Consider the following 23,139-nt stretch of genomic DNA (forward strand, 5'->3'; position numbering starts at 1 on the left):
GAAAGTCACTGCCTCTTTGAACCAGACTTTCTTCTTCTGTAAAATGGGTATAATAATTGTCTGAGTTACCTCACAGGGGTTTATAGAGCACTATAGAAATGGGAGTTATTGTTAGGAAGGTAGTCAAGAGACCTTAAGAAATCCCCAGAACATCAAGTGGATCCTCTTGTCAAGGATTGCTAGGAAGCTGTGGACAAAGGTTGTGCAATGGAGATGTTGACATCTGTAGTATTGTAAGGTGTACACACTTCAAGGACATGAAAGATCCATTTCCATGGAGGGCAGCATGTAAAAATTCCTGAGCTTGGAATTAAGAGACCGAGGTTCAAGTTTCAGTTCTGTTGCAGTGTCACCTTGAGCAAGGCTCACCTCAGTTTCCCCATTTGTAAGATAAGAGATGATCTCTAAGGTCTGACATTTTATGTTCTGTATTATAAAGTCCTTTCCATTTTTGTCATTCTATACAATTACATGATGCTAAGACATGTTGGATAGGATGAGGGCTTCTTAACTGAAACCCTGATTCTAATGCCTAAAGAGGTAAATGTAAATGCATCCACTAAGCTGAGAATTTTAAAGAACACGGGGAAAAAAAAGATGGAAAGGAGGTATACAACAGTGAGGATAAATACAGGAGAGAACTGGTCCAGTAAGAATAGTGTCACAAAGTCAAAAGCCTAAGATGAACCCAGGTTTGCCAAAGATGTTAAAGGCAAGGAGAATGACTTTTAAAAAGAGGTCCTGGGGGCAAGAAGAGGGAGAAGCAGGAAACAGATAGGCTGTTCTGGGACAGATGGAGCAATAATAACAGATTCAAAGAAAGCAGAAGTGTACCCAACACCTAATTATTTCTGTTTCTGTTTTCTCAATCATAGAGAGCATTCTTCAAACCGGATGAGGAGAACTGGCATATTACTGGAAAACTGAGGCCCAAGAGAGGAAAAAGGAGGTAGTTAGGGAACAACCAACTACTTCAAATAAGAGCAAGTCACCAAGCAAGACACCAAATGTCATCTTAGTGTTTCAGACAGAAATGGCCTGAATACAGGGAGTCAACACAGATAAAGCCAAGAGCCATTTCCCAGCTGATAAGTGTTTTCAAAAGAATTGCAAATTATAAAGACCCAATGAAAACATGCTTCAAATTACTGGTAGAGAAATCCAAATTAAAATAACTCTGAGGTTTCACTTTGTACCATGCAAATTGGCAAAGATGACCAAAAAAATCCAGTCCATGGCAGAAGTACTATGGGAAGACATCCTTGTGGATGAACTTTTGGTGGAGCAGAGCAACCTAACCATGGAATTTCGCAATAAAAATAACAAAATTGTCCATGCTCTTTGACCCCGTGATTCCTCTACTGGTCATATATCCCAAGGACACCAAAGACAAAAGGACAAAAGCTCAATATATACCAAAATATTTCTAGCAGCACTTTTTTTTTTATAGTAACAAAGAACTGGAAACAAAGTACATATCCATTTATTGGGGAATAAATAAAAATGCAGTCTATGAATGTAATGGAATATTACCACGCAATTAGAAACAACACATATGGAACCTAGAGAAACAGGGAAGATTTGCATAAATTAATGTGGAGTGAAATAAACAAAACCAAGAAAATAATATATACAATGACCATAGTAATGTAAATGAAAAGATCACTAAAAGGAAATTGAACTCTGAGTAATAGAGAAACCAGTGAAGGTCTTAGAGAAGACATAATGAAACATATTTCTTTCTTTACTGTAGAGAGTGATGGGAGCAGATAATGGTACTGCTAGGATATACTATTGTATATATTGTCAAATGTGATGTCTATATTAGATTATTTTATTAGATGTTTTTGTTTTTTTTTGTCACTAGAGAGGTTTAACATTCTATACAGACAAAAAGCATCAAAATGTGCCTATATGTGTGTATGTACACTCATATATACATACATATGCATATACATATATACACATGTTTTCTATACACACACACATATATACACACGTGTATTAATAATGCATAACTGGTCAGTAAGAGGCCCAGTCCTTCAAGCATGCACAATGTGCTCTTCTTGTGGCCAACCTACTCTGGGGCCTAGTGAAATTTCTTTCAGGTATGCATGGTGGATGACCCTGCCCCCCTCTTCAGAGAATGTGCAGGTATTCTGTGACTATTTCTTTTGTCTTCATGATGATGAAAAGTCTTCTGATTGGCTACTGATCCAAAACTGATTTTTGCTTCAAAAATCTCCAACAGATAAAGAGAACCTCTCTCCCTGGTAACTTTCACAGGAGGAGGGGAAAAATGCTATTAAATCTCTGGGTGGGGGAGCCCTTCCTATATCTGGTCACCGTGTGTCCTCAAACACATAGCACTTTTGTTTCTTCTATCAATGTTATGTTTATTCTCCACTAATCCTAGGTGAATGATTATCTGAGATAGGATGATTATGTGAACTTGAAAAGGTCAAGAGAGAAACCAGAGGTTCAGGGATGGGATTTCACAGGAATTTGACATAGCCACAGCAGCCAAGTTCAGTGAGTCAGCACAGCCCTAAAGAGTTACCTTCTTGACCCAGGCCAGCAATGGATCGATTGACCTGGTAACTAAGAAACCATGTCCTGAAAGCCAAGGAGGGCACTCCTATGTGAAGCCAAGTGGAAGGAAGGTTTTGTAGCTATCATTTTACCTTTGAACCCACTCTCACTCTGGTCTAAGATAGAGGAGAGTGTGTCCAGTTCAGGGGGAATGTTTTGCAGCAACTGCTTTAACAATTTGATTCCACTCTACCCAGGAAAGAACCAAGAGATAGAGAGGATAAACTGATCTGCTAGTCTGAGTGTGGGCTGGGAGGAGAGGGAGCCCAGAACCTATGCATTTGCAAAACCTGGGCCTAGGTTTATGCTTTCTTTTCCCACAACATTGAGAAAATTGCTCAGCTAATTGGGTTCAGCACTAAGTGGAACCAGCCTCTAATAAGTGGGAGCTCCCTTCTCTCATTGATTTTATCTCACAAGTCTAGAGGTTTCCCAAAAAGGCAACTAACAGTGGTACTCAATGTATAATATGAAGTGGGAATGGGGTAGGTCAGAAGTTGGGAATTTATTTCTATATGTAAAAAAATGCTACATATATACATATATATATTTTCAAAAACACATTAATAGAGTAAGATTTTGTTGTTCAGTTGTGTCCAACTTCATGACCCATTTTTTGGGTTTTCTTGGCAAAGACATTAGAGGGATTTTCCATTCCTTCTCCAACTCATTTTACAGATGAGAAATTGAGGCAAACAGGGTTAAGTGACTTGCTCAGGGTCACACAGCTAGTAAGTGTCTGAGGCCAGATTTGAACTCAGGAAGATCATTCTTCCTAATTCCAAGTCCAATGCTCTATCCATTGAGCCACCCAGTTGCCCCAGGCAAGATCTGGTAAGGACTAATAAACTACTATTGCATTCTGTTGAAAGAATGATACAGTACACAGAGTGTTTTTTGCAAGATTGCTGATCAGTCATTTTGTATTTGACCTAGACTGTCCTGTCATTCTACAACAATCTCCAGCCTCCTCTGGACTTCATGCTCGGCCTCTTCTACAACCCCCTGAATCTGCCACTGGCACAACCAAGCAGTCCAGGAACACAGCCCCTGCCTTACCGGCAGACTTTTGCTTGATGCTTTGAACTCACAAGGTCAACACTTGGACACATCCATCTGGAGACTGCTGCTTGGTTGCATGCTCAGGACCAGAGATAGAACCTAGGCCTGACCCCCAGGCTCAGGCAGGACCTGGAGGACACTGCAGGAAGACCAGGGTGATACTGTTTTCAAAAAGTGGATGGGAGGAGGAGACCCAGAAGTCAAACTGGTTAGAAGTAAAGCTTGTCCATCAACAGTTTTGAATTGAGCTTCATAAAACACTTGGTTCTGTCCCTTGTAACTGTTGTGGTGTCACGTACATCCCTCCCTCTCTTTGGACAATTTCCTCTACTGTAAAATGAGGGTGTTAAGCAGTTCATCTTTGTGTCTGTTAACATTGCCTCATCTTGAGTGAGTGAGTGGCTTACTTGGTCCTTCCTTCTTTTCTTCCCAACAAAGCTCTTACGAGACCCTTCTCCTTCTAACTGACAGTCTATGATTTCAGAATATAGCCTTTAGGATCCGGTTCGAGTATTACCTTTGACACCACCCAGAAAGTCAATATACTAATTTACAAGGAGCAGGGGTAGTTGGTGGTGGTGGTTTGGGGATGGCCCAAAACCTCAGTTTATTCAGGATACCTCTTTCCAGTGGGCAAGTCCCCTCAGTCTTAGTTTCATCATCTGTAAAATGGAGTCAGTTATTTACCAGGTTTGTTGTGAGGATTAAATGAGAATGACATAACACCTGGTGTTAAGCACCTGACACATAGTAGGTATTTAATAAATAAATGCTAATTGGCATATATATATAAATTCACAAACCTTATATATATGATATACTATAATATAGCATATAGAATATGATATAATATATACTATATAATATATGACATATACTACATATAGTATGTGTATGATATATAATAAATGATATATACTATATAAATGATAGCTATTAGGTATTATGATGAACCCTATTCCACTCTAGGGATCTCTTTATCTAAAGAACTAACGCTGGTGGTCTAGAATTGAAGAACTCCATCCCCCAGACAATGCTGAATAATAATGACAACAAGAAGTGATATTTATGTAGTGTTTTGAAGTTTGCAAAGTGCTTTACAAATCTAATCCCAGTTAAGCCTCATTGATAACAATACTATCGAGATAGTTGTTAAAATTATTATTGTCCCCTTGGGGAAACTGAGGCTCAGAGAAGGTAAGTGATTTGCCCATGGTCACATGCTTGTGTCAGAAGTCAGATTCCAACCTAAGACAAGTCATTTATTAAGCACTGAAGTTACAAAGAAAAGGCAAAAAGCAGTCTGAGGGAGGAGAAAATGTGCAAGCAACTATACCCAAACAAGATATACACAGGATAAAATGCATTATTGTGCATAAATGCATAAATGTGATTATCTTCAAAGATCAACAAACAAGGCAGTAGTGTTAAGGGTGTTAAGAAAGTGGTGTTAAGGGAAAGGTTTCTTCCAGAAGGTGGGGTTTTAGTTGGAACTCAAGGGAAGCCAGGAGATGGAGATAAGGAGGGAAAACGTTCCAGACAGAGGGGACAGTCAGAGAAAAAGTCTGGAGCAGGAAGAGTAGTGTCTAGTGAGAGGAGCAGTAAGGAGCACAGAGTACATGGGGGTGAAAGGGAGAGTCAGGTGTAAGAAGGTCTTCCAGACTCCAAGTCTAGACACTATATCACGCTGACTTTTCACTATCCAGTTCCCTTTTCTTTTTTGGACAAAACCAAAAGCAAAATGATGTCATCTAAGACATGTGTCCTTGCAGTGGAATCGGTTCCCAAGCTCTTTTTTTAGACATTCTAAACTCAGTAACTATGGAAAAAAAGTAACTAAACCAAACAAACCTCCATTCAAATACATAAACAAGAATGATAAACAATCATGCATGAAATTGTAAACTTTGGTTATTTATAGTTTGTTGAAATACTTGAACTAATTTGTGACAAAAAATGACAAAAATAACTCCTATTTCTATGACACTTTAAGGCTTGCGATACATTTTCCTTATAATAATCCTATAAGTGCTGAAAACATTATTATTCCCACTTTGTATATGGTGAAAATGAAGTTTAAACAAGCTGAGACTTGTCCATAGTCATGCGACCAGTAAACCAAAAATGTTCTTTTTGTAGCAATGTCCTTTTTGGAACACTTTGTGAGTTTGCTGATTTTATTGTTGTTGAGGAACCTGATCAGGATTAGTGATATTAAAGGATGAGGCCTCAGTTCTGCCTTTGAAGATGTTAGCTGTGGGAAGGGTGGCCATCTCTATGAACACATCTCTCTGAGGAAGTATGGGGAGTGCACTTGGCCTGAGTCCTCTATGAACCCTTTGGTACTTCATTATGGATGAGTGAGAGATGAATCATCTGGCCTGGGCTGTTGCTGAGCTGATGAGCCTCACTTACCCTTTGACTCAGGCCTGTATTGGAGAGCTAGCTTGGATCTGCCAGAGATCAGGATCAGAGTGAGTGGAGCTTGGACAGAGACCAGAGACCAGCAACAGCTTATGAAATGGAAAGATTGCTGCATTTGGAATTCTGGTCCTGCCACTTATAACCTTAGTGACTGTGGAGAAGTAGTTATCTCATCTACAAAATGAGGAGGCTGGAGCTAGCTGACCTCTAAGATCTTTTCCTGCTCTAAGCCTATGGGATGGAGTTAGAGCAATCTCGTGACCTTTTGCAGAGCCTGCCTGGGAATCCATCAGCTCCAAGAATGGCAGGCCTGAAGAGGCCAAGGAGTTCCGAGAGTAGCAACCACATAGCTCCAAAAGAAGGGAACCACACAGGCTGACATGTAGGAACAGCAGAGAGCAAGCCAGCATCCCTGGACTTAGCCATCCACAGAGAAGGTGGGGATTTGTCAAGTCAATCCAATAAGTATTTATTAAACTCTTCCTATATCCCCGGCACTGGGCAAAGAGATAGCAATGAAAATACAAGCAGAAAGAAAAACAACCACTGCCTTCAAGGAGCTTACATTCTTTTAAAAAAAAAATAGTGATAATATTTTATTTTCCCTCAATTACATATAAAAGTGATGTTTGGCATTCTTTTTAAAAAAGTTTTGAGTTCCAAATTCTATTCCTTTCTCCCTCCCCTTCCAATTCCATGAGATGGTAAGCAATCTGATATAGGCTATACATGTGCAATCATGTAAAACATATTTCCATATTAGTCATTTTGTGGGGAAAAAACTCAAAAGAAAGAAAGGAAGAAAGAAAAATAGTATACTTTAATCTATATTCAAACACCATCAGTTCTCTCTGGAGGCAGATAGAATTTTTCATCATGAGTCCTTTGGATCATTGTATTGCTGAGAATAGCTAAGTCATTCACTTTTGTTCATCATACAATGTTACTATTACTTGTACAATGTTCTCTGGTTCTGCTCACTTCACTTTGCATCAGTTCATGTAAGTCTTTCAAGGTTTTTCTGAAGCCATTCTTTGGAGGTTACATTCCTTAATAGGAGAAGCCAAAGCACCAAAGGAAGCAAAAATGTAGGAGGGGGCAGGGGAAGAGTTGAAGGAGATGAAGGTACCCAGCATAGGGTCCTGGTGGGGAAAGTTCGGAGAATCAGGAGTATAACCTGGAGAGGAATGAAGACATGGTTGGCCTGAGCATTTTCCTTAAATGTAGCTTCTGAAAGGAACCAGCCAAACAGAGGAAAAGGCCACAGGGGTGGAGAGTACTTCCAGTATATGAAGTCCAGGGCTGGAATAAACTTCCAATGTAAAGAATTTCCTATGGCAAGATGGAGAGAGTCAGTAGTGCAGTTTGGAAAGGAATGAAGCCCACATTCCTGGAGATGAATCTATTTTGGACATGCCTGAGTTTCCATCTTCAGCTATCCAGAGAAGAGAGGACCAAGTATGTGGCTCCGGAGCTGGAGAAATAGGAAGAGATTTAGACAAGAAATTGACGAACCACCCTAGGCCTTTCCCTTCACAACTCCTGTATTTTCTCACAATCCTATTTCTTTGAAGTCTTGGTATTTCTCATTTCTTAGAGCACAACGGTATTCCATTATATTCACATATCAAAATCTGTTTGATCATTCATTTCCCATTTTTCTTTACAATTTATTTTTACATTAGTTGTTATGTCTTCCTGAGAAGATTTTGGGACTCCTCAAATGCTGGGGATTATTATATACTGGCAGCACAATTTGTACTGATTGAAGAAATTACTGATCACGTAGATTCCTATCAGTTCTCTGACACATAGAGCCATTGCTCTTCCCATGACATTATGCTATCCCAATTGCCCTACCTTCCCCCCTCCAAAAAAAAAAAGATTTAAGTAAGAGTTCAAAGTAATAGCCAGAAAATTTAGAACTCAAAATTTTAACAGTGAATGCTAAAAAATAAAATAAAAAACAACAACAAAACCAAAGCAGCAATCCGGGCTCAGATATTCAGCAGCACACCCAGAAATAACTGGCTGTGTAACCTTGAGCAAGTTACTTAACCCTGATTGCTTAAAGAAAAAAAAACAAAACCAAAAAAAAACCACCAAAGCAGCAACCAGAGAGATACCCTAAGGAAGGATGCCCCATATCTAAGAGTTGACAAGTCTTGTCAGTTCTATGTCCACCTCTTTTCTATGCATTCACTTTTCTCCATTCTGGGCCCCAGAACAGACCATCTCCTGCCTCTTTGTAGGTAAGCTTCTGGAGGCCTCTAGGCTACACCAATACCAGGCTCTGAGCTGAAGGCTCATGGGGAGACCTAAAAGCCACTCAGATTCTTCTAATCACCTTTTCATCAGTGGATTTCTCCCCATTCACAGATATTTAGACTGAATTCACTCTGCTGTGGTCAGCATTCCCCAACCTCCCTTTTTCCAATCTAGGGACAATGAACCCCCTGCCTCTTAAAGAATACTAAATGAACATCAACTATTAACTAGTCCATTTTGTTGTTCAGAATTTTTTTAGTCATGTCTGACTCTTTGTTACCCCGTTGGGGTTTCTCTTGATGGAGATACTGGAATGGTTTGCCATTCCCTTCCCCAACTCATTTTACAGATGGGCAAACTGAGACAAACAGGGTTAAGGGACTTTCTCAGGGTCACATAGCTAGGTAAGTGCCAGATTTGAACTCAAAAAGATGAGTTTTCCTGACTCCAGGTCGGGTGCAGTATACACTGTGCCGTCTAGCATACCCATTTTCAGATGGGAAGTGACTTAGTTGGCTAAGGTAAGGCCTAAGGTTCAAATCTAGGTATGCTGTATCAGGTACATTCTTTACTTGCTGTATTATGCAGGGATAAAGTTCTGTTTTCCTGTTTTTCATCAGCTTCTTTATTGTTTCAGAACCAATACCTCCACCTAACTTCTAGGGCTTATCCCTAAGCAGATTTGGTATTTTTCTGTGACTTCTGATAGAGAAAAAACAACTATCCTAATGGATTAACTTTACTGCCAGAAATTTTTCCTTATCAATTGGTCCTGGAGGGAGGCAGTAGAGAGGAGAGGTCTGGGGCCTGGGTGGAGGATGAGAGGAAGGTAATCTGTCTGGGGAGAGAGAACAGTGAGGCCCCTGGCAAGACCAGATATCCATTTCTGGAGATAATGCTCATTCACCTTGGCCTCAGTATGTGAGTTGGTCTGCGTCAGCACATCCCAGGGTTGAGTTCCTTAGAGATGGAGGATGGGAGTGGGCAGTGGATTCTGAGTGGTTCAAGGGAGAAGTAGCCTCCACTTGGACCCCTCTGGATGTCACCCCCTCCCCAATTCTCCTGTCACTTACCTCTACCCTCTATATCAGTAAAGAACAGAAACTTAGCTATTTATGTTTTCCTAGGGGGCTCTGATTATGGAGGAAAGAGCTCAAGAATTCTTTAGTGCTGGGGGTGGGGGTGGGACAAAAATAGAATAAGTAAGTTTCATCTTAGAGGCACAGCTAGCAATGGAGGGCCTATCACATTCTTATTTGGCTCCCAGGCCCCAGAGGCAGCAGCATGGCTTATGTTCTGCACAATGGGTTTGTCCCACATTTCCACAATGATCTGGAGAATTTAAGATCTGCTGAGGTCTAGAGAGCTCTCTGCATATCCCCCATGTTTAGCCTTATCCTCAGGCTCTTCCCAACCTGCTGGCCAGCTTACCTGGAACTTATGGGGTAGGGCATGGCCTGGAAAACAGGTTAATCAACCTTACATAATGCAAATTTCAAGGGTGAAGAGTTTTCCTTGGAATGTGAGATGAGAGTATTCAGCTTCAGTTGGCTAAGGCTGGAGGTGGGGGAAGGACCCAGGGAGCTAGGAGGAAGGTTAGGAAAGTCTGGTGTATCTATAGAAGGCAGAACCTGGAAATAAGGAAGACAATGCTGAGTAATAAGGTGCCCAAGGACAGGGCTCCACTCTGTTTCTCTTCTCTCTCTCAGACAGCACCAGAGAGCCTAAGCCAGGCACTACGGTGATGGGCATGGGAAGGGAGAGAATTAGAAGGGGGAAAGGAACATTCAGGAGAGACTGATTGGTCAATTGTCCACTCAAGTCTCTCCACTCCAGCAGAAAGTCCTTGTGCATAGAACCTAGAGTTATCGAATCCTTAGAATGTCAGAATAGAAGGGACTTTAGGGGTCACTGCATCTCACTTCTTCATTTTAGAGAGGTGAAAACCAAAGGAACTCAATTTCCCTAAGGTCATTCAGGTCGGAAGCAGCAGAGCCAAGATTTGTATCTACTTTCTCCTCTTCTCCACTTTAATTAGTATCGTTCTCAAGGAAGAAACATAAGCATAGAACTTCAGAAGAGCTTTATTTATTTATTTTTTAAAGGAGACAATTGGGGTTAAGTGACTTGTCCAGGGTCACACAGCTAGTAAGTGTCTGAGGCCAGGTTTGAACTCAGGTCTTCCTGACTCCCCAGCTCTATCCATTGTACCACCTAGCTACCCTGAGGAAGGGACTTTAGAGATCATCTAGGGGCAGCTTGGTGGTGCAGTGAAAAGAGCACTGGCCCTAGAATTAGGAGGACTTGAGTTCAAATCTGACCTCAGACACTTAACATTTAGTAACTGTGTGACCTCGGGCAAGTCACTTAGCCCCAATTGCCCGGCCTTCCCCCCTCCAACAAAACAAAACAAAAAAGAATGAGATCATCTAGTTCAATCTTCTCATTTTACATAGGAGGAAAATGATAACCAGAAAGGTTAAGTGATTTTCCCAAGGTTATAGAATCATTACTTTTATTTTGTGGACTTTGCTTTTCTAGAGGGGTGTGTGTGTGTGTGTATGTGTGTGTGTGGTTTTAATTAAGACCTGTTGAATTCAATTTGAATCAACTCAATTTTGTTCAGATCTACAACAGCCTGTTGGACATCTCTACTTGGCCATCCCATCAGCATCTCAAATTCAGTTCATTATCTCTGCAGCCAGTCAAGACTCCAGAGTCCTTAGCTCAACTTCCCCTTCCACAGGCAAGTCTTGTCCATAGAGTTTCATAGCTGGCTACATTTCTTCTTCAGGATCCCAGGGGTACCCCTCAGGGGCTGGCAGTACCATCTAACCTTATTAGCTGGAGTCTCTTTTCAAGTGTGCTCTCCCCTGTATCAATTGCCAGGAATAGTTGATATAGTTGACCCATTGATAAGTGATCCACTATCATTTTAACAAGTTGACATCAATTAGCTCTTATAAAGGGATATTTACCGAGAAGTTACAAAGCATTTTTCCACCAGGAGCACACTACCCTCTACCACTTCAGTACCATTAGTGAGAATGGCCTCAGACTTGAAGCTGTTGCTATACAGCATTTACCTCCACCAAGTTTAGTTCTTTCTTTTTTTTTTTAGAGGGCAATTGGGGTTAAGTGACTCGCCCAAGGTCACACGGCTAGTTTTTGTGTTAAGTGTATGAGACGGGATCCAAACCCAGGTTCTCCTGACTCCAGGGCCAGTGCTCTATTCACTGTGCCACCTAGCTGCCTCTCCCCCTCGCCCCCCCAAGTTCAGTTCTAAACGTGGTATAGCCAGTGGATGAAGTCCCTCTCCTTGCTTGCAGAAAACATGTTGACTCACTGTGAGGTTAGATCCCAGAGGTCCCTCTTGGCTGACCTTGGCTGCTGACAAACTCCTATACCTTTGAGATGTCCTCTTCTGACTTTCCAAAACGTGTTAGGTCATTGCTCTTTCCATTAGGGAAGGAAAGAGCGAATGCAGAGAGTCAATGAACAGATGTAACTAACACATGTTCATGGCTGCTGGTGCTACCTCTCTTCCCACATGGAGTCTTACAGCAATTATTCCCTCTGTCGCCACCAGGAAAAAGAGATGGAGGGTGAGCCATTAGAATCTTTTGTCTGCACACCCAGTCAATTAAAAGGCCTCTCTTTGCCACACAGCAAGCAGAAGGGAAATAGTCATAGAATATGATGTATATCCCAAAATAGAAAATGGGGTGCTCTGTTAAGCATATCCAGAAGCAACCTCACCAAACATCCATGTGAAGATTGTAACAGGGAGTACAACGCACACACTCCAGAGGACTAAGGTCTTATTGGCTGGTCTCCTCCTCCTCCTCCATTAGAGGTCTATTCATTGAACAGGCGTTGCCTGACTCAAAGTTTAGGCTTTAGCCTAAAAGGGCCAGGGTCTCCCACTGCATCCTGGGCCATGTCCAGTCATCCTGATAAATATTAGGTCACTGGACCCAGATGGCTCTGGAGGAGAAAGTGAGGCTGGTGACCTTGCATAGTCCTCCCTCACTCAAATCCAAGTCAACTGCAAGTCATGTCATCATTCCCTGATGTCATGGTCCTCTTTGACAACGAAGTACAAGCACAACAACTTCCATTACATCTCCTTGTCTAAAACCATCCCAAACTCAAGCCTTCCTGATTCTATTAAGAGCCCTACCACTGTCCTAGATACCTAAGTCATGACCACAGTCAGAGGATAATAGATTTAGAATTAGAAATGGGCTCTTACCAGTGCCTCATCCTCCACATCCAACTAGTTACTAGGTCTTACTGATTCTAACTCCATAATAGATCTCACCTAGGTCCTTGTCTCTTCATTCACATGGACATAGACACAGAATGCAGACTCATGCAGACTCCTGTTGTCTTTCATCTTGACTATTTTAATAACCTTTTCATTGGTTTCCCTCCTTTCAATTTTTTCCCTTTCTAATTCATCCTTCATATATCTGCTGGAACAGTTTTTCCAAGGCACAGGTCTCTTACCACATTACTCCCCAGCTCTAAAATCTTCACTGATTCCTTCTTCTTTGTGAGATAACATTTATACATGGTATTTAAGGGTCTTCAAAATTTAAGATGGGCTATAGGTGGAGCAGTGGATAGGATACTGGGCCTGGAGTCAGGAAGACTCATCTTTCTAAGTTCAAATTTGACCTCAGACAGTTACTAGCTGGGTGACCTTGGATAAGTCACTTAACCCTGTGTAACCCAGTTTTCTCATCAGTAAAATGAGCCAGAGAAGGAAATGGAAAACCATTCTAGTATTTTTGACAAGAAAACCCCAAACAGGGTCAAAAAGAGTCTGACATGATTGAAAAACAACTGAACACAATTTAAGATACCTCAACCTAGTTATTTAAGCTCTCCACAACCTGGTTCTAGCCTAACCTTTCCAGCTTTATTTCATTCTTTTTTTTCGTGGTATGAACATCTATTTATTTCTTTCACACAAAAGAAATACTGAACTATAGGAGTTCACTAAACTGAAATATAGGAGATCCATAAGGACACATTTACAGAAAAATTTAAACAAACAATGGTAATTTATAAATACTATTACCTTCTCCCAGGAAGTTGAGACTTAAACATCAGGATATGAAGCAGTTTGCAGAAATTTGAAATCAGCATTTCATATTTCACCTCACCTATGTACTGTCCAAGTAGGTTCCTGTCTTCTGGCAAGACAGACTAGGTCAGGGGTGGGGAACCTGTGGTCTCAAAGCCACATGTGGCCAGTTGGATTTAGTCAAAGGGCCTCATTTGAGGACCTAGAGGGCCACATGTGGTCTTGAGGCCATAGGTTCCATACTACTAGACTAGGTGGTAGGCTCATCTTCCTGAGGGTGGTTATTATATTCTCTGTGGAAACTCCTCTGGTTGCCCATCATCTCTCAATGAGAGCCTCCAACCTCTTGAGTTGGCTGCCTCCAAGGCTGGAACTGTTAATCTCAGGTTGACTGTTCAGTTATCTCTGTTTGAGAAAGAAACATAAAGCAGAAAAAATACAGTCTGGAGCCCAATGCTCTGGCTCAGTTTACCTAGATAAACCTGGGAAGGAAGCAGGAGAAAATCACCAGACTAAATTACTTGGAACCACAAATTTACATAATCTCATACATAATTTATATAACCTAATTACATAATTTCATTTGGACCCTCACTATGGAACAGTAATCCTTTCATACCTCCCTAATTGAATCCATCCTACTCACTTTGCTTTTCCAAACCTTCCCTCTTTAGATCCTCCTCCCTAATTTCATTCTAGTCCCCTTCCATTCCAGTCAAATAGCTGGTCATTAGACTCCATTGCAATCCAATCTCTTTTCTCTGTGCATTTGCTCATACCACCTGGAATGAATTCTGGCATCTCTCTCTGATCCTTTCTCCAAAGTTCAACTCAGGGATTCCCTCTTTCCCAAACCTTCCCTGATCCCCTTAGTTAATAACGATGATAACAGTTAGCATTTCTAGAATGCTTTAGGGTTTGCAAAGTACTTTTAGGGACCTCTTCCTCCTCAAACTAACCTGCTTTATGTATCTATGTATGTTTAGAGGTAGTAAAACATAAGCTCTAGGAAGGCAGAGATGGATCGCTTCTTTTCATACCTTGCATAAAATAGGTGCTTAATGAATGTCTTTCAAATTAAATTCATTTTTTCAAGCATTGTTAAGAATCAGTCTGCAAAGTTTACTTCTTTTACTGTGGAGAAACATTGATGGGTATGACTTCCTGGTATGAAATGCCAGACTTGTGAAATACTAACCGCTTCCCTTTGCTGAAGGGCTTGCATCTTACTGGCACCAACGGATAAAACAACAGACAACTTACCTCTTAGAGGCAGAGCTAGTTATGGACAGTGGGAGCCAGCCGGGAAGAGAGCTTGGAGACCAACTGGCCTGACTGCCTCTTTTTGCAAAGGAGGAAACATAATTAGAGAGGCAAGGAAGTTGCCCAAGGTCATTTCATTTCCTTTCTTTCTTTTTCTTTCTTTCTTTCTTTCCCTTCCTCCCTCCCTCACTCCTTCCCTCCCTCCCTCACTCCTTCCTTCCTTCCTTCCTTCCTTCCTTCCTTCCTTCCTTCCTTCCTTCCTTCCTTCCTTCCTTCCTTCCTTTCTTCGTCTATCCATTTATTTATTTACTTACTTATTATTATTTTTTGGGGTGTGTGTGTGTGTGTGTGGTTCCCAGACTTGTGGTTTCGTTTGTGTAGGGAATTCCCAGTGTACATCACAGCTGTCCATCAGCAACTTGACTGGAACTTGAGTCACTGAGAGGTTAGGTAAGCCTCCCAATGTCACACAGCTATAATACATGTGACACAAGACTTTCACCTGGGTCCTTTTGACTCTAAAGCATGTCATTTATTTGCTCCAACATTTTGCCTCCCACCCAAACCAATGTCATGTAACCTATGGCCCAGAACCCCTCAGGACTCTGGGAAAACAGGGAGTGGATCTGATCCTGGAGTCTGATTCCAAAAGGGATTATTATTGTTGACTCATGGGCCCTACCTAGTTATTTTAGAAAAATCCTCTAATAAACCCATGGAATGACTTGGATTGAGATTTCCTCCGTAAGAGGAGGGGAGAACTGGCCGATGAGGGTTGTAGAAAAGGATTGATCAGACAAATATTCTCTGTCTCTGTCTCTGTCTTTTCCCCTTTCCCCCCACCTCTGTTTGCTTGTCTGTCCCTTCTGTAAGCCTTCAGGTGAGGAAAAATGAACAGAGGTGGCAGTGGCCTGCTGCCTTCTATCTGTTGGTCCTGCCTGCCTTGGCTCCCCAACTGTGCTTCTGGGGGTCCAGCAAATGGAATCTATGACACAGGCTGCCAGTTGATGCAGCAGCTGAGGCTGGTAAGGGGTCAGCAGCCTTGAGGAAAGACATATTTGACCAAGCAGAGAAGTGGATCAAGCCAGCACACAAGACACCATGTTCTGCAAGCAAAGGGATGACTCTTTTTTCAGTAATACAATCTTCAGAAGTAGGGAAAATGGGGTATGAAATGTTGGTGGTCCCTATTTTAAGTCTGAGTCCACTCTTCCCAGGGCCTAAGGTGGTAGAAGAGAGTTGGTTCCCAGTTTTGGAAGATTTTGGATATTGTTTTTTGATATATCTTCCTTTTTATTAATTTTTTTTACATAAAAAAATCTGTTTTCCTTCCTACCTCCCTCCCCTTTAAAAATAAAGAAGAAAGAAAAAAAAAAACAAATACAAATCATCAGGCAAAACAAAGTCTCTCATAGACTGCGCCCCCAATATGTCTCTGTACCCTGAGTTCATCACCTATCAGAAAGTGGGTCTTAGTAATTATCCTGTTGTAAAAGCAAATTGATGTTATTTAGTTAATTGACATTGAGGAGGGGTGAACTGGCTAAAATGATTTTGATGCCCTACTCCTGGTTAGATATTATTGGGGAAACACTGACCGGTGATTGATATAGTACAGAACATACCAGATTCAGACTCATGACCTAAACAGCATCAGTTGAAAGATATTCCCAATTTCTCAGGATAACCCCTAAACCCTGAGGGGAAGAAGTATATAGCCACACTCTAGGGACCCAACCTGCTAGTCCAAGTGGGGGTTGGGAGAGTGAGCCTCAAGCCCATGTGCTATAACCCATAAAGGGATAACAGGTGTTTTTGTGATCATTCCATGTACCAAATGTAAATAGAGGATGGGACAGTCTTTATTTTGTCCCACAGAAAATGAAAAAGACACAAAGAATTCTTAAAAACATAAACAGATACACCAACACATGTAACAGTCACATAGTCCATTGGCTCTCCTTGGTGGAGAATGGAACTTGGGGTTGTTTTGGGACCAACTCTTTGTACTTCTAGTGATTCTCTCTTTCCCAGAATCCTACATAGTCCCTTATGACTTATAGTACCAACCTATAGCTTAGACTTCTCCCAGAAGTTAAACATTAGGGGCTTCTGAATTATCGATTCCTTTCCAATTGGACCTGTACCATATGAGTAACAGATGGTAATAGTAGGAGTGGCCATGTCCAGTTCTCTTAATCCACACCCCTTCTAGTCTACAAAATGGCTTTAGTTATTCAGTTAATGGAGTCATGTTGGTGATTTCCTTTCTTCTCTAAAATAACACTCTGCTGAGGAAATTTCACTCTAGAAGGCTTATACTGAATTCTTAAGCTTGGGAGACACTCACAGGACAACCTCCACAAGGCTGGACAACTGTCTAAAGCTGAGTGGCATGAACACATCTGTTTCTTCCATGTGCTTCTTCTGCAGCACCCTGGCCAAAAAAAGAAAGAGTGGGAAAAAAAGAAAAGAGAGTGTGAAAGTTCACTCTCAAAATGTCTTCTCAACCGATAAACTCTGAGTACAGATTGAAGCATACTTTTTTCAACTTTATTTTTCTAATTAGTTTTTTTTGGCAACATGACTAACTTGGAAATATGATTTGTATGACTTCACATATATAATTGATATCATATTGCTTGACTTTTCAATGGGTGGAGGAGGGGCTGGTGAGAGAGAGAGATTTGGGATTCAAAATAAAAAAATGAAAGTTAAAAATGAATTAAAAAAAGATGTATTCTCAGATCACATACAAATAAATCTCCACCTTTACTATGTACTTCTGATATAAGTTATCAATTATTCCTGGGGAGGGAAGGGACATCTTTCCCTCCCAGTTTTGTCATAGTAAGCCTTCCAAAGAAGGCTTAAGAAAACAGGTGAAGGAGTGAACTGGTCTGTCTAGTTATTCACTTTGACTGAATAATTAAAGCCATTTTTTCACTGGAGGTGGGATGGATTAAGAGAACTGGACATTGCCTCTCCTGCTATTAGCATCATTTTCTTTTAGTCTATGGAGAAGAACAACTCCCTAACAAGAGTTCATTCTCTTGAGCATCTGTTGGCCCATAATTAGGAGTCGCCACCCCAACTATGTTCTAACTTCACTGTTTTTGTCCAGGGTGTTATCATTCTTCCAGTCACCCAGGTTTGCCACCCAGGAGTCACCTTCCATGCTTTACTTTCCCTTACCCCTCCATACCCAATCAATTACTAAGTCTTGTTGATTCTACCTACCTCTCCAGAATCTCTCACATCCAATCCCTTCTCTTCACTCATATGACATCATTTCTGCCCTCATTGCTTCTCTACTAGTTATTGCCACAGCTTCCTAATTAGACTACCTGTTCCTAGTCTATCTCCCTTATAATCTAACCTCCAGTCTTAATCATATCCCCTCACTCAAGAAATATCAATGGATTCCAATGTCTCTAGGGCAAAGTAGAAATTTCTTTAGGACTTTATCCATTCATGGTCTGATTCCAAACTATTTTTCTGGACTGATTTCACATGATTACCTTTTGTGTACCCTACATTCCAGTCAAACTGGCTTATTTGCTGTTCCCCATACATAACATTCCATCATTCATCTCCATACCTCTGCACCATTGGAATGTTCTCCTTCCTCACCTCTACTTCTTGTAATCCCTGACTCCTTTAAAGATTCTGCCTGAGGACCACCTCCCCCAAGAGGACTTTCTTGATGCCCTCAGTTATTATTCTGTATTTATTTATCTGTATATATTTATTTCCTCCACCCCAATTAGTAGACTGTATGTTCCTTGAAGACAGGGATTATTTTTTTCTTTCTGTCTTTGTATTTGTACCACCAAGCATATGGCCTTACACATGGTAGAAGCTTAATAATTACTTTTTGAACTGAAACTGAATTGAATGGTGATTAAACATTTTATATACTTATTATTTCAGTGGCTTTATGATCACCCACATAGGCATTCCCTTCCTTGGTAGAGATGCTTACCTTCTTACCAAGTGTGTTTCTCCAAGCTCTGCCATAAACTCATCACAGAAGATTTAGTCAAAGTGCCAGAGACCTTCAACTCTAGACACTAATATATATGTATATATATGTATGTGTGTGTTGTTGTTGTTGAGTCATGATTGACTCTTCCTGACCCTATTTGGAGTTTTCTTGGCAAAGGTACTGGAGTGATTCACCATTTCCTTTTCATTTTCCAGATGAGGAAACTGAGGCAAATGGGGTTAAGTGACTTGTCCAGGGTCACATAGTAAGTGTCTGAGGCTGGATTTGGGCTCAGGAAGATAAGTCTTCCAGTACCAGGCCTGGTACTCTATCCATTGCACCCCCTACCTGTCTCAATTAGCACACACATATGCACATTTATATATACATAATATATATGAGATTATATGCACATATATATTTAATTGAATCTATGATTTTATCTATACAGGGGGCTCTTGGGAAGAACTTCCTCTGCTAAAGATGATTGGTACCTTCTCTACATTTCTGTTATTTATGGTCTTAAAGAATTGTCTTGGGGACTTTGAGGAGTTAAGTGACTTTCCCAGAGTCACACAGCCAGTATGTGTCAGATATAGGACTTGAACCCAGGTTTTCCTCATTCCCAGGCTAACCCTTCATCCCCTTTGACATGAATGACACTTTCGTTTTACAATCATAGGATAATAATCATCCACATTTTCCTTTTGCTTAAAGTTTTACCCTGTCAAATTGGCAGAACAAGAGTTATTTTCATTTTACAGAGGGAGAAACAGAAATCAGAGTGGTAAAGGAACTTTCCTGAGATCACATAATAAGTCAGTGGTATTGGGGTCTCCTAGCTCCCATTGCATGGTTTTCCCACTGCCCCATCATCTCCCATAGATCTGGGTGTAAATACCTATGTATCTTTTTAAATGTCTTTTTTCCCCCAATATATTTTTATTTTATTAAATATTTAGAAATTACATATAAAAACAATTCTAACATTCTTCTTAAATTTTTTTTGAGCTCCAGATTCTCTCCTTTCCTTCTTCCCTCCCCTCCCTCTTCCTTGAGAAGGCAAGCAATTTGATGTAGTTTATACACTAGATATCTTTTTAATGTAAAGCATCCACCCTGGAGCTGCTTGAAATTTTCATAATTCAGACCTTGGCAAGATCACGATGGTATGCCAACATCTGGAAGGGGTGAGGGATTAATATATTACTAGGCTGTCCTAGAGACAAATGCCTTCCCTCTTTTTTCCCAAGGCCGAGAAAAGGAATGTAGTAGAAAAGGTAGGAGTGAGGAGGGGGCGGAACAGATGTGCAAACGTATCTGTGAGTATATGTGGGAAATTCCAAAGGATTTCCCAATTACTTTGGTCTAAATGACAAAATATTTATGGAATGTCAGAGCTGGAAGGGGTCTTAGAGGCTGAGACAATCCTCTCATTTTAATAGAGGAGGAAACTTGAGAACCACAAAAAGTAGAAAACATTTGCTCGGCCTCCTTCAGAATTCAGCTCTGAGCCAAAACAGACCCAGAAAAACCACACCTTAAACCACCTCCAGTTAGTTAAAGCCTTCCTCATCAGTCAGAGGCATTTCTTCCCACAGGCCTCCCTTCTTGGAAATACTTGTTGATTTTCCAAGTTTACCTAAGGGTGAAGCCAAAGCAAGCTTCTGCGGAGCCCAGACTGACAGAAGAGGCTGGAATCAGATGTAGTGGGGGTGGGCAGGGTAGGGGGAGCAGAGGGAAAGAAGTTGTTGAGTTGTGAAAGGGGTTACCACAATATTTCTTTAAGGGCTAGTGGGCACCAAGCTCCCCTTCCCCTTGTGTACCCAAAGTCACTTTCTTTCTAGCTTACTTTTTCCTAAGCAGTGCCAAGAGAGTGTAAAGAAATTCCAGCCCTGTCTACTGAGAAATTGAAATATATTAATGGTACCCGGGGAAGGAGGAGGGGAGAAGAGTTGTGGGTGGTCCGTGTAATTGCCAAATCTAATGGGATTTTCTCAAGCCTCAACCTTCTTGACTTCTCTGTAACTGTTGATACTTATCTGGATATTCTCTCCTCTCCTGGCTTTTGTGGATATGATTCTCACCTGGTTCTCCTCCTATCTGTCTGACCATTCTTATTGATCTCTTTCGCTGGTTCCAAGTTGTTCCCTTTACTTGAGGATGCCCCTTAGGTTCTGTCCTATTCTATCTTATCTTTTCACTCTTTATCTTACCTGGTAACCTTATCAGATCCCATGATTAATTATCTCAGTACAGAGGATTCTCAGATCTACATACCCAGCCTTTTGAGTATCTCAAACTGGATATCCTCTCAAACTCAACAAGACCAAAACAGAACACTTATCTTTTCCCCAAACCCTCCCCTCTTCCAGATTCCCCTAATGCTTTGACCCCACCATTCTTCCAGCTGCCCAGGTTCATAACCTCAGGGTCACTCTCATCTCCTTGGCTCACTCAACCCCAATATCCAATCTATTATAAAATCTCGTTTCTGCCTTCACAACATCTCACCCTTTCTCTCCAGTCACAAAGCCACCACCCTAGGCTAGACTCTTGTTACCTCTAAAGCATTGAAATAGTCTTCTAACTGGTCTTCTAGCCTCAAGTCTTTCCCCACTCCAATCCATCTTCCATTCTTACATACATAGTTATTTACATAGTGTCTCCCTCATTAGAATGTGAGCATCTTGATGTCAGGGTCTATTTTTGCCTTCTATCACATCCACAGGTTTAATAAATGCATGTCAGGTAGTTGTTAGCCATCTGACAACTGCCTATCAGATGATGCTAATAAAGCTTTTTATCTTCTAAAAGAAAATACAAGCTTGTTGACTAACTGGATAAGTGAGTGAATATCTGTGCTCTCCAGGCAAGAAAGCATAGGGGGAGGGGGTGATTTCCACACTAATGTGGTCAAGCCACAACAGCAACAGAAGTAATATTCTGTTTACCTCCTGAAGTTTGCAGTAGGGAAAGAACTGAAAATGAAGCAGTTGGATTTGGTTGAAGACCAACGGCAAAGAAAGAGAGAGGCAACTTGGAGTGAACATAGGTGAACCCAGTGAAAGGAAGCCAGATGACAGAATCTACTTTATAAAATAAAGACTGTGGGTAGGAACCATGGGAAGGGCCCCTGGATGCAAACCAGAATATTGGACATCTGTTATATACAAGTGTACCATCTAGACTCATGTACACAGTAGATGTTTAATAAATGTTTGTTTGATTTAGTTTGGTGATATAGACTTGGAGTCAGGAACACTGTGTTTGAATCTGTCTCTGACATTCACTTGCTGTGTGATCACAGTCCAATTATTAACTCTTCCAGCCTCTGTTTCCCTATTTGTAAAATGGGGATAATAACTTCCTTATGAGGCAGTAAACATGTCATAGTTGAGAGAAGGCAGGCCTTAGGGTCAGAAAAATCTGGGTTCAAGCCCTATCTCTCACATATATTGTCTATACAACCATGAGCAGCTCACTTAGCTGTCCAGTAACCACAGGTAACTCTCTGAGTGGCAAATTTTTAAAAGTTACTATGTAGTCACTACCTGCCTTACCCGTCTCAAAAACCATATTTGAATACCTACTTTACTTGGTTTTCATAAGAATAAAGTGAGATAACGCATGTAAGGAACTTGACAAACCTTAAAGTACTCTTGCACTGCAGTTATTGTTGTTTATTGAATTAAATTTTCTATGTGCCTTTGGGCAAGTCCCTTAGATATACACAAAACTTATCGACATACACATATATACCTCTCTATGTGCCTTTGGGCAAGTCCCTTCCTTAGACATACAAAAAGCCCCCAAACCCAACAACCTATTGACATGCACATATGTACCTCTACACAAATGCATCCTCAATGTTCATGTACATGTACCGTAGCACAAGAATGTGACCTCTCAGTTTGAATATGGGCTGCAGCGTTCAAGGAACATGGACTGGTTCAAGGTTCTCTATGGGCCTGGATCCCTTTGAAAAACTTTGATAAGCCCTTGGCTATGGGTTTACTTTTCCTAGTCAGCCTTTTATTAACTTTTCTTACAATCTGGTCCCTGACCTTAGCACTCAAATGAAATTGTGCTTTCCAAGGTTGCTCTGTTAATTGTTAAATCCGATGGTCTTTTCTCAGGCCTCATCTTTCTTGACCTCTGCCCCCTCCTCCTATACATTCTAACTTTCCTGGATATGGGAGACTTTGTTTTCTCTTGATTCACCTTCCACCTTTCTGGTAGCTCTTTTTCAATGTCCTTTGCTAGGCCAACCATCATGTCCTGCCTCCTAACCAGGAATGTCTCCCAAGGCTCTGTTCTGGTCTCTTTTTCTCTTTGCAGCCTCTGTTTCTCAGAGAGTTCACCAACTTACATGGATCCAATTATCACTATATAAGTATATAGATAGATAGATAGATAGATAGATAGATAGATAGATAGATAGATA

The 23,139-nt window shown here is 41.0% G+C and overlaps 1 protein-coding gene across 2 annotated transcripts in view; it reads left to right on the forward strand.

The window, feature by feature from the left end:
- The first annotated feature begins 5,271 nt into the window (after nt 1–5,271).
- POC1A (POC1 centriolar protein A) overlaps nt 5,272–23,139 on the forward strand; it is a 253,097-nt gene continuing 235,229 nt past the window's right edge. Inside the window, exon 1 of one of the 2 annotated variants that reach the window (XM_069095574.1) lies at nt 5,272–5,279. The gene's annotated coding sequence lies outside the window, so the exon portion shown is untranslated. The remainder of the gene's footprint in view (nt 5,280–23,139) is intronic. The other variant, XM_069095573.1, reaches the window with a different exon arrangement.

Source organism: Petaurus breviceps, unplaced genomic scaffold (assembly GCF_028583685.1).
Source record: "Petaurus breviceps papuanus isolate PSGF00001 unplaced genomic scaffold, PetGlider_PUasm1.0 227, whole genome shotgun sequence".
Classification (NCBI taxonomy): domain Eukaryota; kingdom Metazoa; phylum Chordata; class Mammalia; order Diprotodontia; family Petauridae; genus Petaurus; species Petaurus breviceps.